The sequence below is a fragment of the Biomphalaria glabrata genome, chromosome 9 (genome assembly GCF_947242115.1).
Source record: "Biomphalaria glabrata chromosome 9, xgBioGlab47.1, whole genome shotgun sequence".
Classification (NCBI taxonomy): domain Eukaryota; kingdom Metazoa; phylum Mollusca; class Gastropoda; family Planorbidae; genus Biomphalaria; species Biomphalaria glabrata.
This window is the reverse complement of record NC_074719.1, coordinates 14,521,683-14,534,839: the sequence shown is the minus strand read 5'-3', so window position 1 is coordinate 14,534,839 and position 13,157 is coordinate 14,521,683. Positions and strand designations below refer to the sequence as shown.

General features: G+C 35.0%; 1 protein-coding gene and 1 long non-coding RNA gene across 3 annotated transcripts in view; one reads left to right on the top strand and one right to left on the bottom strand.

Annotated features, from left to right (window-relative positions):
• Positions 1-8,679, bottom strand: part of LOC106061927 (ATP-binding cassette sub-family F member 1-like) — a 38,847-nt gene extending 30,168 nt beyond the window's left edge. For both annotated transcript variants that reach the window (XM_056040474.1, XM_056040475.1), the window contains exon 1: positions 8,530-8,679. The gene's annotated coding sequence lies outside the window, so the exon portion shown is untranslated. The remainder of the gene's footprint in view (positions 1-8,529) is intronic.
• A 14-nt stretch (positions 8,680-8,693) lies between these two features.
• On the top strand, positions 8,694-12,046 carry LOC129928084 (uncharacterized). The gene is made up of 3 exons (XR_008779691.1): positions 8,694-8,782; positions 10,281-10,360; positions 11,352-12,046. It is a non-coding gene; the product is annotated as an uncharacterized LOC129928084 (long non-coding RNA).
• Positions 12,047-13,157: the final 1,111 nt, after the last annotated feature.

The window sequence follows — 13,157 nt, the reverse complement described above, 5'->3', positions numbered from 1 at the left end:
TGACCTCTGTAACTAAGGTACAGATATTATAATTTATCTATATGCTTGACTGACCATGCCAATGTGTTATCTTTTGTTGCCTGCACACTAAACACTATTGCGTATGCCCAAGGAAAAAAAAACGTGTGAAGGTCAACACAATCATCTATACACACTACACTAGGACCACATGTGTAGGCTCACTACGTCTATCTGACCAGCTTGTTACAATCGGTCGAACATAAAGTCTATTTATGTTGTTTTTTTTGGTAAGGAGGGTGTGGGTGATTTTTTTTCTTCTATAGTTGGTTTTCCTAATTCTTTTAGATCTATATAACAGTAGATCTAAACATAGATACCAATAATAGGCCTACGGACTACAATTAAATCAATGCTTCGCAACATTTAAGGCTCAGGCTATGAGTAGGTATAATAGATGTTCCTGCTGTTAACAAAATATCGTTTGCCGCAAATGGATTAATAAATATATGACCTACTACGCTTCAGATTTCAACTATTAACTAACAGCTATCCGTATTAAGCCCTTGAAGCCAGAACCAGAAGCAGTCTTTGGACTTAAAATTACAAGTCTGATGACCAGTTGTTGGTCAGAAATTCTTGAACACATACATCCAACCACCATACAAGCCAGATGAGAGATTTACATTAGTAACTAGTAAAATATATTATATACTAACATATTTTACATTGACCCTCCAACACACAGCTTTATAGTTGGTGGCCTCGTACATACATAAACACAGACACGCTCATGCTACACAGATTCATTTTTGTTTATAAATACTGTTAATCTTAAATAAATCAATCAGTAACAGAGTTTAAAATAATAAGGTAAATAAAAGGAAAAAAAATAATACCAACAAATATCTATATAGGTATAGTATGTTATTTAACAGTTTCGTAAAATGTTCAGCAATACAAGCTATATACAAGACACTTAGGTATTCGGCTCCGGCCGAATATCAAATTTTAATATCCGGTGCACCCCTAGTCTATATAGATTCATGAAGAGCTCAACAATTTATGTATGTCAACAGTTGTTAAAAAACAGTTTAGCTTTAGTAACTTTAGTTTATCTTCATGTAATTAACTATGCAAACACATCTAGATAAAGATCTATAGGCCTACTACTACTAGGTCTATGATGCAACAAACAATATTTTTATTTGGTCTCGACCAAGCTAAACTACATGAAGGCCTACTGTTCAATCAAATTCTTTTATCATTCAAGAAATCCTTCTTCATTAAAAAATCACATCAGTAATGATCTTGAATGATAAAATATAAAAATAAAAGGATGTCTTAATAAAGAAATATGTGTATTTATGACTTTTATGTGTATATGTGTATTTTTGCCTTGAAGAACAAGAATTAAATTTCAAGACAAAAAGACTACTTTCATTTTTTTTGTCTAATGACTTACAGAAAACGTTACAATTAAGTTTAAAATCTTGTAAAAGAAAAATATTAGACCTCTGCTTCTGCATTTAATCATTTAGAGTTTAGACCCACTAACTATTTATAATTATATAAATGCAGTTTTGAAGAGAAAAAAAAATTGCATGAGTCTCACAAAGAGTGTCAAGAAAATTTGACCTTAACTTGTGAGTTGTGAATGGGTAGATCTACTATTTATATAGTCAATATTATATATTATAGAAGACTATAGTGCAAGCTGTCACCAAACCACTCAACAATTATTCAGTAGCAACATACACTGTGACTAGACTATTTACTGAATAGACTATAGTCTATATAGATATATATATATATATTGGAATATTGGAGTATTGCATAAAAATAATGCATAAATTGATAAAATAAAAAATGGTTTCAACATCCACTACATTTGTAATGTTTGTTAGTTTGTAGTGTCAGTGGGTGAAGTGTAGACTGTCACTGTTGACAGTGTTGAGTGTAGAAGTAGAAGTATAGACTAAAACTAAGTACCATCACTAAGACTGTCACTGTGTCAGTCACAGTCAATCAAAATCAAGTCAGTGTCACTGATTCAGATAGTGATTGACTGATACTTAGTTAGAGTTAGTGATACTAGTGATAATTGATACTGATCTATTATTCTATAGTCTATATCAGTGGTCTTCAACCTTTTTTGGCCTACCGCCCCCTTTTCGAATTTTCTATTTTAAAAAATCCGCCAGCGCCCCCCTCTAAGAAAAACAGTTATAAAGAAGCGTGAGAAGGCAAATTTGAACAAAATATCATCTATCTATTAATTTTTATGCTGTCAATAACACTTATCCCGCTTGGGAGAAGACCGCATGCCAAAGGCAATTGTTGTGAACTCCTTGGCCTATGACTGACGAGCCTTGAGGAGGACTGAGTTACAGAGGTGCCCCCTCCCCCGTGAGCGCTATAAAGATTTATTCATAGAGGAAAGTACCTGGCAGCATTCTCTGGCAGCAGATAGCCTCTGAGAGAAACAGTTCGAGAGCTCTTACAAAAACTGCGGGACAAACATTTGATACTCAAAAACAAAAACGAGCATACAACGGCTTTGTCTGCATAAAATTCGGGAAAATATGTAGGTCGCAGTTGGGTTTGCGTAGTTATGTGAAACACTGGACTCAGCCGTAATCTTCGGAATTAAAGGCAAAAACAGCCAATATTATCATTATACAAAAATTATGTCAAATAATTTGCAGTGATTACACACACAAAATTAATTGTAAAGACTTTCTTTCAAATCCTAAGAATAGTCTCCGTTTAAATTTTTGAATATTAGGGCCTACTGTTTTTAGGTTTAATTGTAAAGTTAGTTTTATTTTTTAATATAAATATTATTATTGCTGAATTCACTACAAAATGAAATTAAGCTAATGGTAACCTTGTGCTTCCTGCAGTCTGACAATATTAGAAATTTCAAGCTTTAAGTTAGCCAAGGCAAGGCGAAGGTCTCCTCTGTTGGCTACATCCAGTCTATTTCTTTCCTTATTCATTAACTTTGTTACGCACTAAATCTAGGTTAACCATGCATGTTTAATGAAAAGCTAAAACATAATTCCAATTTCGACCACAGTTTTGGAATTTTACTGAAACATTTAAATGCAGTCACATCTCTGTTGTGCTTCCAGGGACGTAGCTAGGAATTTCCATCGTTTGGGGGCCAGGGGGCTTGACATCTTTTGGGGCCACTATATTTTGCGTAATATTTAATTTAATTAATTAAAAAAGCACTAATTTGCCCCCCCCCTTAAATGGGGGCCCGGTGGATTTTCAAATTCCCCTTCCCCCCATCCAAGCTACGCCACTGTGTGCCTCCTATGTATACATTCTTTTTACTGAAGACATAGTTTTGTAAATCTATTTTTTCATGCAACTCAATTTGAACGTCAGTAACAGATGTTTAATAATTGTCATTTATATATTTTTTTTTTGTATTTTAGAAGCGAATCCTAATTTCTTCATAGAGCATTGTTATGTGAATTGCATAGATATCGGTGTCCTTGGGCAGTAATTCATTTGTCAACAAACAAGTTATGTGACATTGTAAAACTCTTTAAAATAGATTTAATATCTTCATAAAAGAGAAAATGATATTATCGATAAAAGTCAATCTCTTTCCTAGCAGTCGGAGGTTCGTTTCATTCATTTGTGTGAGATGCCTACCCTGTAAAACAATTTTTTAGCCTGCTTTAAGTCATCGCCAACCGTTGAATCTTCCCGTTTCTCAAAAAAAAAAAAATAATTATTTAAGAGCTTAAAAAAAACGAGCCATAACAATTTCGAAATCCAGCGAACTTCAGTTTACAAGAGTCTAACACCTTTTTCATCATTTGTTTCAAAAAACTGTTGAAAGATGCGCTTATTTTCGGCATGGGTTTGTATTTTATTTACAGTTTTATAATTAGATTCAAATAGAAATGAAATTGCGGGCTAAACTTTTCTTGTATATTATAACTCACAAGGTGAATAGTGAATAGATTTGTTCTTTATTCTATATTACTTATGAAGTCATTGTAGCGTCCAACCACTGATGGTTTCCTATATGTCCTTATAAGCTACATAACTAGACAATTTTGAAATATTTCATCTCTAACAGAAAAAAAGTATTTTTGTGTTACATATTATATGTTTTAAAATAAATTTAGTTTTAATCAATTTTTCAATAGTATCATAAGAATTTTTAAAAAGCTATGCATTTTTCTAAGAAGCCATTAACACATATCCTGCTTTGCCGTTTTTTGTTTTTAATATTGTTTTAATTTTAGATTTTTATAATTGTTCATGAATATTCTTAAATTATTTTTGGATATCGCAATATGTTCGTGAAGTCGACTTGGTTTCATAACCTCATCTGAAAATGCCATCAAAGAAGAACTTACTTTTTTTCTAGTGGCAATTCACTAAATCTCAAGGAAATATTACATGACATACCAGTGAGTTTTCGTAACAAGATTTTTATCAATGTTTGTTGTTTTTAAAAAGTTAAATTATTCTATTAAATGCTACCTGTAATGTTTTTTTTTTAAATTAACATTTACATATCAATATATGAACATTAAATGTTACCTTTAATGTTTTTTTAAATTAACATTTACATATCAATATATGAACATTTGTAGATGAAATATTACTATAACAGGGTCGGACTGGGTGTCAAAATCGGCCCGGGCATCTATATTTCGTCCGCCCATAAATTGTATATTATATGATGGACATCCAATTCTAGGTCAACATGTCCTCAAAATCATTCTGTCAAGTTTGATAATGTATCGATACACATGCCTATAGTGACTATAAATACTTCACTCAGAGGGCCTCTTGTAAGAGAATACTAGAAAACCTTTCACAATTTAACACATGCCTTAGTGACATCCATGCGACATTTATCTTTTAAAACAGACGTGATTTCAAAAAAAAAAAAGATGATTACTGTGGTCCTACAGGCCCATTTAGGTACCGGCCCACCGGGCATTAGCCCGAATGCCCATATAGCCAGTCCGCCCCAGTACTATAATCTAAAAGGCGTATTACCTACTTTGTTTCTCAAATCTTAAACGTTTATACGCGCGAGATCCAAGGACAATAAATACCCTTCAATCACAGCAAAAGAGTATAAATTTAAAAATAGAAAATGGGATTCCCGAACTCAATTTCTAACGTTGTTTTTGTTCTTAAATTAGAAGCAAGTTAATTTGTCTATATTTAGTTTCCAAGCTTTAATGTTGAAGAATTTTTAAATTTGTTTTGTTTCAGAGCACCTTTAGTTTCTTCTTACCGCCTTTATGCCCAGCGCCCCCTTACCGCCCCATTTTGTGCCCAGCGCCCCCCTACCGCCCCTTTCGCTCTCAGCGCCCCCCAAAATCTCGAAAACGCCCCCTAGGGGGCGATATCGCCCCCGTTGAAGACCACTGGTCTATATGATAGATTCTTATAACTGAACACCGACTTTTGGGAACTAGGTCAATTTTTTATTTTATTTTTTTATTTGGTGAAGGTTTAACTTACAAAAAAACTGAAAGCAGATTCTTATTCTGCAACTAAAGGACTATAAAAATAGCTGTGTTCCTTTGTATTACCACCCATAGTCAAGATTTTATTTTAAAATAAATTAGGTCACTTCATGCTCCTATTTTGAACGCAGTTTTTGGGCGTTCTCCTTTAGTTGAACAGTGAGCACCGGTGTTGAACACCACTATGTAATTGCTAATAAATTATATCGATGTTACTTAAACATTATTTAGAGTGTAGTAAAAGAAGTAGATTCAATTTTGCAATATGTATTTATAGTCTATTTCCTCATATACTCTAGGTCTCTCTTTCTCTCTTTATATATATATATATATATATCGTGTATAGTTTATTTATTTAAATACCTATATAATCTATGTGTAGAAACAGACAGAAATAAATTTATATAGATTATAGAGCTATAAATTAATTATTTTAATTTAATAAACATGATATTTTCTACTAGGCTACTTGTATTTTCTCTCTGTCTTTCTTTTAACTCCCATCCAAGGACCCTCTTCTTGTTTTCATAATTTGGATGTTCGTTTTGTGACACCTTAACATCCCCTCCCTCCCATAGAATAATCATTGATAGATGCTTATAATTCTTTTCATGACTCTCTCCCCCTTCCCTCCACTGCCTGTTGGATAGTTTGTGACACTACTCGCTGAGTGTATACCTCTCCTTACCGCCAGCTTATCTTGCGTGATCACATGCAGTGGGCATGGTTTCTGGCTTCAAATTAGCAGCCCACACTTTTTCTTTCATTCATAAGTTATATATTCTAGATATCTCTATCTAGGTCATGTTTATTCATTGAAAAAATCATAGATTTATTAATCCCAATAATATTTCTTAATACGATTTTGCTGTGTTCAAAAAGGAGAATGAGCTGAATTCATTATTATTTGTTTGTACACCCCCTTTTTTAATTTTATTTAACAGCTAACGGTATAAATGTGATTGGAATGTCTTTCTAAAGATGTTTGGAAGCTTATTTTGATATGCCCATCAGCCTACGATCAAACAGGCTCATGATATAGCCTTCATCCCTTATATAGGTATGAATTGCCGCGGGAGGTTAAAACAACACAACAGCTTAAAGGGTAACTCCGATGGTTTTGACAATTTTTGATATAATATGTGTTTTGATTTATAGATAATGAATATATTATTCTTTTTTTTTTATTTGCAAGAATAACTTAGTAATTGATGTTTTTGTGACATAATTTTTCTGCGCATCCAAAACAGTCAGATTTTCACTGAATTTCTGTGTGACGTCACGACGGTGCACTCAAATCCTATTGATACTCATTGATAGGGAGGCGAAAAAGAAATTATCTTTGATAAAAAAAATTTTTCGTTATTACATCATTAAAATACTTTAAAAGAAATTTCTAATGGTGTATAAATTATGACTGTATGTTTGACCGTAATAAAATTATGATTTTTTTGTGCTGTTTCGACCTAACATTGGTTGACATGGAAAAAGTGACGAGAGAGCTTGACGCTGGCTCAGCCGGCGAGACACACCCCCAAGGTCAAAAGTTAAAAAGTTGGAATTGAGTTTCGTAGACGATAGATCTACTTATTAAATAAGAAATTTAATAGTAGATCTAGTATTCGTAGTAAATTTCTAGCTCACAAATCTGATTTCATTTATATTTATGAACTTCAGTTGTTTAAAATGTCTCAGTAGTATCATTAATTGAATTCTTTGGCCTGGAAATCCAATGTATTGTTGGTACTGCACCTGGTATTAACTTCAATTTTTTTTTTAAATCCCATTTCCACAGCAATGAAGTTGCTGAAACAGCTTCTCTCAAAATGGTTTGAGCACAAACAGGAATTAGCTAATGCCTTTGTAAAATATTTGCTCTTCAGGCGAATAAATTTTCCCTTTAAAACTTCATCTCTTGGAAACAAATGAAAAGAGACACTAATTTCTGTATCAGCATACTTGCTGATTTTATCTTTGTGATTGGAACTACTGCAACAAGCTGAAGAACAATATTTAATTTTCTTTAAGTAGAAATAGAGGTTTATAAACAATGACCGATTATAAATCAACGTGGAGACTAGATCTAGCTGTGAAGCGTAACAATAAATGCGATCCGATAGGTCTAGATCTAGACTAGAGAGTTTAGGTCTAGATCTATATTTAGCCAGCACCTTCGTGACGTCACGTTTTTAAAAACTAAAAACATCTCGCAGAATCCCGTTTTTTGGGGGGCGTGGAGAATTTTCTGTCTAATTTATTAAATATAAAATTTTCCGAGCATTTAAATAAAAAATGATATAATGTTTACTATTACAACTTTTTACGCAGAATTTAAATATGTCAATAACTAAAATTTGAAAAACTATCGGAGTTTCCCTTTAACATACATGGTTACCGAGAATCTAAATAACTGCCATCTGCTTTGGAAAAACGGAACAAAATTACCAGAACTTATCTAAAATTGGACATGCGCAGGCCCGAATCATCGATTTTAGCTCCAAACATAAAAACAAATGAATTACAAACAAAAAAAAGCGACCCGTTTAGAAAGGAGAATTCGATGGGGTGTTCAAACTATAAGAGCCTTCTCTAGTTATAGTATAGAGGTATAGTAAAGTATAGTAGTATAGTGAATGAGACCGTTATCACCGTAGCGTTAGCGTATGTAGCCGTAGTCCGTTACACTACAGAGTCACTTGACTACAGTCATTATTACAGTTACAGTTACACAGTGACTGAGTCAGTGAGTCAAGTGAGTTTCAGAGTAACAGTCTAACAGTGACTACAGACCGTCTCACTGCTGAGTCCGTAGTCGCGTAGTTTAAGTAAGTATAGACTTATAATGACTTATAGAGTGTAGATGACTGACTTGATCTAGAATCTAGACACTAGTGTATCTTATCTTATCTTATATAATACAGACGTTACTTCAAAAAAGAAGATGATTACGTCCTACGCGTCATGCAATTAGTCATGCATATTAACCAATGACTTAAATTCAGTGTAGATCGATCTAGAAAAGAGTTAAGATCTATATCAAAACATAAATTACCTTCTCTGTTTATCAATAACAAGAATTTAAACGTATTCTAGATCTAGCTCTAGAATCTATATGTTTAATCACGGTATTGCGTACTAATGGAGCAACAAACAATGTGTTAAAAATTGTGAAACCGGAAGCTGCTGTACGTCATTTCACTCTCTTGAAATAAAAATTATTTTAGTGCTAATTTCACTTGGTGGATCATGGAATGATGGAACTTAGTATAGTTCCATGGGTGGATCTCATTCATTAGATACATAAGGTCTAGAGATCTAGACTAGAATTTGAACTATTAGATAAAATCTATAAACTCTATGTAGATCTAGCTAGACCTCTATTTCTTTACGAGTATAGCTATAAATTTTACACAAACCAAAATTTAGACTACTTAACTTTATTCCCCTTATTTAATCTTTCTTCATTACTCTATAGAAGACATTTTAATCGCTGTTGTTATTATTATTTTTTTTTTTTTTTTGGTGGGTGGGGGGGGGGGGGTAATTTTTTTGTTTACATGCGCCAAATTTTTCATTCCAATTCACAAACTTTTATCCCCGTCCTTTGAAATTTAGGTAGGCCTAATTTGGACATATTTAGCAGTTATGCATACCTTATATATAATTATACCTTATATAGGCCTATAATTATAGGCCTATACCATAATCTAGAAAAGCATGTAGGCCTTCTCCTTCAGTTTCCAAAATCTTCTGAGACGTTCTTTAGAAATCCAACGCACCTCGCAACGAAGCATGAGATCGCCTTATTTTCACAATATTTTCCTGATTCTCTTCTGTTTAATAACTTTGATTAAGTTGTAATTTTAAACACACATTTTAGAACTGAATTATTTTGTTCCTACAGTGCCTCCTGGTTAAAGTGCAATGTCTTGCCGTGGCTTGATGTTCACTGATTCGATTCGAACCTCGCCCGTAACCATCCGCCGCCGTCCTGCTGGAGGTTTCGTATTAGATGTAATAAACTTACGTTGAAGGAACGTACGTCTATAAGTTTTTCAAAAGAGGATGTGCTAAAAATCTATTAATTGAAGCTATATTATGTTACAACTCTAGCATATTTCGGCTACCTGAGAGCTAAGGCCGTTGGCGGCCTTAATTATTGCATTTAGGTGGGAGTGTGTGCATTAGGGCCTGCAAGAGGGTCCTAATCTCGAGAGTGGAAAGTCCGCTCTACTCATCACTTCCACTGTAGGCTAGAGTTACCGAAGAGTTTGACGAAGATTTTTTGACATCCCCAGTATCAGAACTGCCACTGAGTCGACGCGCTCCTCTACTACGACGTAGGGGGACGGGCTAGATAGAACCTAGCTCATGAGAGCAAAAGAGCCACCCTACACAGCCCTCGAAGGCCGCGCTAGTCAGCCCAATTTTGCCCATTGGGGAGACCCGCGAATCAGCCAGGACCCAGGAGATCCCGACCAACTCTCGAGTTGGTATCCAGCGCTATCCACTTTTCGGAGAACCCGTGGGTCTCTTACTCACCGTTGCCCCGGGTCCCCACGGGCGGCGACAACGATGAGGTGGTACTGGAGCGCCGCGCTTTCGACTACCAGTCATTGGCGGTTCTCTATCATACAGGCGTTTAAGAGTTAACTAACACTAATTTGGTATACTTCTAGAATCTATAGACATAACTTTACTTTCTCAATACGCCTCTGACCGTCTGATTTTGTTTCATCATGGAGGGACTCAAAGCTGTTGAAAGTAATGCTAATTTCTCTTACAAAACTTTTTCATTTGCAGTCATTAATAACGGCAAGGCTAATGGCAAAAAAGCATGCATGGACAGTGATTGTATTTCAGCCGTTTCCAGAGATTCACTGGTTAGTCGGTGGTGTTCATGTTTAAATTAGACTATGTCCCTAACATAAACTATATCATTCAAGATTGTGTATTTCTCTTTGTCTACCTTAATTAATTATCATGTTGAGTCGAGACTTGAGGTTATCTTAAAAAAAAAATTATTTAAAATATCAAATAACGAGAACCCAACATCGTCGGATGATATATATCAAAATTGCAGGATTGGCAAAGTCTACAAAGACAGTTTGTGTGGAAATACAAACTCAGAGTCGGTGCCCGAAGTGGTCCACCAGCAGTGGCGTAGCAAGGTATCCGTGGGCCCGGGTTCAAGAACATCTTGGGGGGCCCCACCCCTCCAGCAAATAAGACAAATTTAGTGTGTGACAAAAATGAGTAATCTAAATGCAAAGACATTCCAATGTAAAGATCGAACCTTTTTAAAAATAATAAGTTATTTGAATGGATGGTTTTAAGGTCATTGATGTGAATGAGTGGGCATTGCATCGTATTGGTTTCAAAATCAACCACCGCTAGAAAAGAAAAAAACAAACAAACAAACAAACTTTGAATGGATGGTTTTGAGGTCATACGATGAGAATGTATGGGCATTGGCATCGTATTGGTTTCAAAATCAACCACCGCTGGAATCCGCTATCGGAATAATTTAAATAGGCACTCGCTGAACCTCCAAGAAAACATTTAACATCTATATTTCATTTAGTATGGGGATCCAACCCAGGACTTGTGTGACAGGCTCGAGCTAAATGGGAGATGGCATAAACACGGCTTGGTGTTGGACCGAATTGGTGTTGGAAATCAAGTGCCAGTGCTTCTTGTGACTGAATTAGAGACAGTATTATTAGCGCACATTCTTAAAAGCACGGGATAAATCGATATTATTAATTAATATCTATTCGTTTTAAGCATATGTTTTAAGACACATTAGGAAGTAATATGTAAGCATGTAGTTTAAATATTGGACTATTAGTGTTAAGTTAAATTTTAATTTAGGTGATGGCCAGAGACTGTAGATGTATACGACGTAACCACTGCCTGCTACACAAGTAAATATCACACCAGTATTGTGAGGACTATAGGACGTAACCACTGCCTGCTACACAAGTAAATATCACACCAGTACTGCGAGGACTATAGGACGTAACCACTGCCTGCTACACAAGTAAATATCACACCAGTACTGCAAGGAATATAGGACGTAACCACTACCTGCTACACAAGTAAATATTACACTAGTACTGTGGGTTCAAGAACACCTTGGAGCCCCCCCCCCTCCAGCAAATAAGACAAATTTAGTGTGTGACAAAAATGAGTAACCTAAATGCAAAGACATTCCAATGTAAAGATCGTACCTTTTTAAAAATAATAAGTTATTCGAATGGATAGTTTTAAGGTCATTGATGTGAATGAGTGGGCATTGCATCGTATTGGTTTCAAAATCAACCGCCGCTAGAAAAGAAAAAACAAACAAACAAACAAACTTTGAATGGATGATTTTGAGGTCATACAATGGGAATGTATGGGCATTGGCAGCGTATTGGTTTCAAAATCAACCACCGCTGGAATCCGCTATCGGAATAATTTAAATAGGCACTCGCTGAACCTCCAAGAAAACATTTAACATCTATATTTCATTTAGTATGAGGATCCAACTTAGGACTTGTGTGACAGGCTCGAGCTAAATGGGAGATGGCATAAACACGGCTTGGTGCTGGACCGAATTGATGTTGGAAATCAAGTGCCAGTGCTTCTTGTGACTGAATTAGAGACAATATTATTAGCGCACATTCTTAAAAGCACGGGATAAATCGATATTATTAATTAATATCTATTCGTTTTAAGCATATGTTTTAAGACACATTAGCTAGTAATATGTAAGCATGTAGTTTAAATATTGGACTATTAGTGTTAAGTTAAATTTTAATTAAGGTGATAACCAGAGACTGTAGATGTATACGACGTAACCACTGCCTACTACACAAGTAAATATCACACCAGTACTGCGAGGACTATAGGACGTAACCACTGCCTGCTACACAAGTAAATATCACACCAGTACTGCGAGGACTATAGGACGTAACCACTACCTGCTACACAAGTAAATATCACACTAGTACTGCGGGTTCAAGAACATCTTGATGGGCTCCTCTCCAGCCAATAAGACAAATTTAGTGTGTGACAAAAAATGAGTTAACTAATTATAAAGACATTTAAAAGATAACTTCATAACAGAGTCAAACTACTTAAAAGTCTTTCAAATGAAAAAAACAAATGTTCTTTTTAAGTTCTAATGTGGGCTCTAACTGGCCTTGAGGCATGGGTGTAATGAGCTCCTTCGCGCCATAGTTGCTACGCAACAGATGTGGGCCCCTATTGCTTGTGGGCTCGGGTTCATTGAACCCCTTCGCGCCATGAATACTACGCTACTGCTTCCCATGCAGGTAAAAAGGCAGGTTTCAATATTTTCAGAAAGAATATCAGAATGAAATTCTATCAAAGATAAATGAGAAAGAAGAATGGAGAAAGAAGGTTGACAGATCTTTCGTGGTGCCCCAACCATTTTAGCAGACCAAGGGATAGATGAAAATGATGTAAAGTTAGATATGAACTTGGCCTGATGTCTTTTAAAGATTATCTACTTGTTTTGAAATGGTCAATCTCTTATTCAAAGCCTGACGAAAAAAAATTTCGTAAACAAAAAAAAATTATTTAATTCAGTGTGCTATGTATTGAGAGTATGCTCAGGCTTACGAGATATATGTATATAATATGAAAAACTACTTATTAATTGTTGTTTTA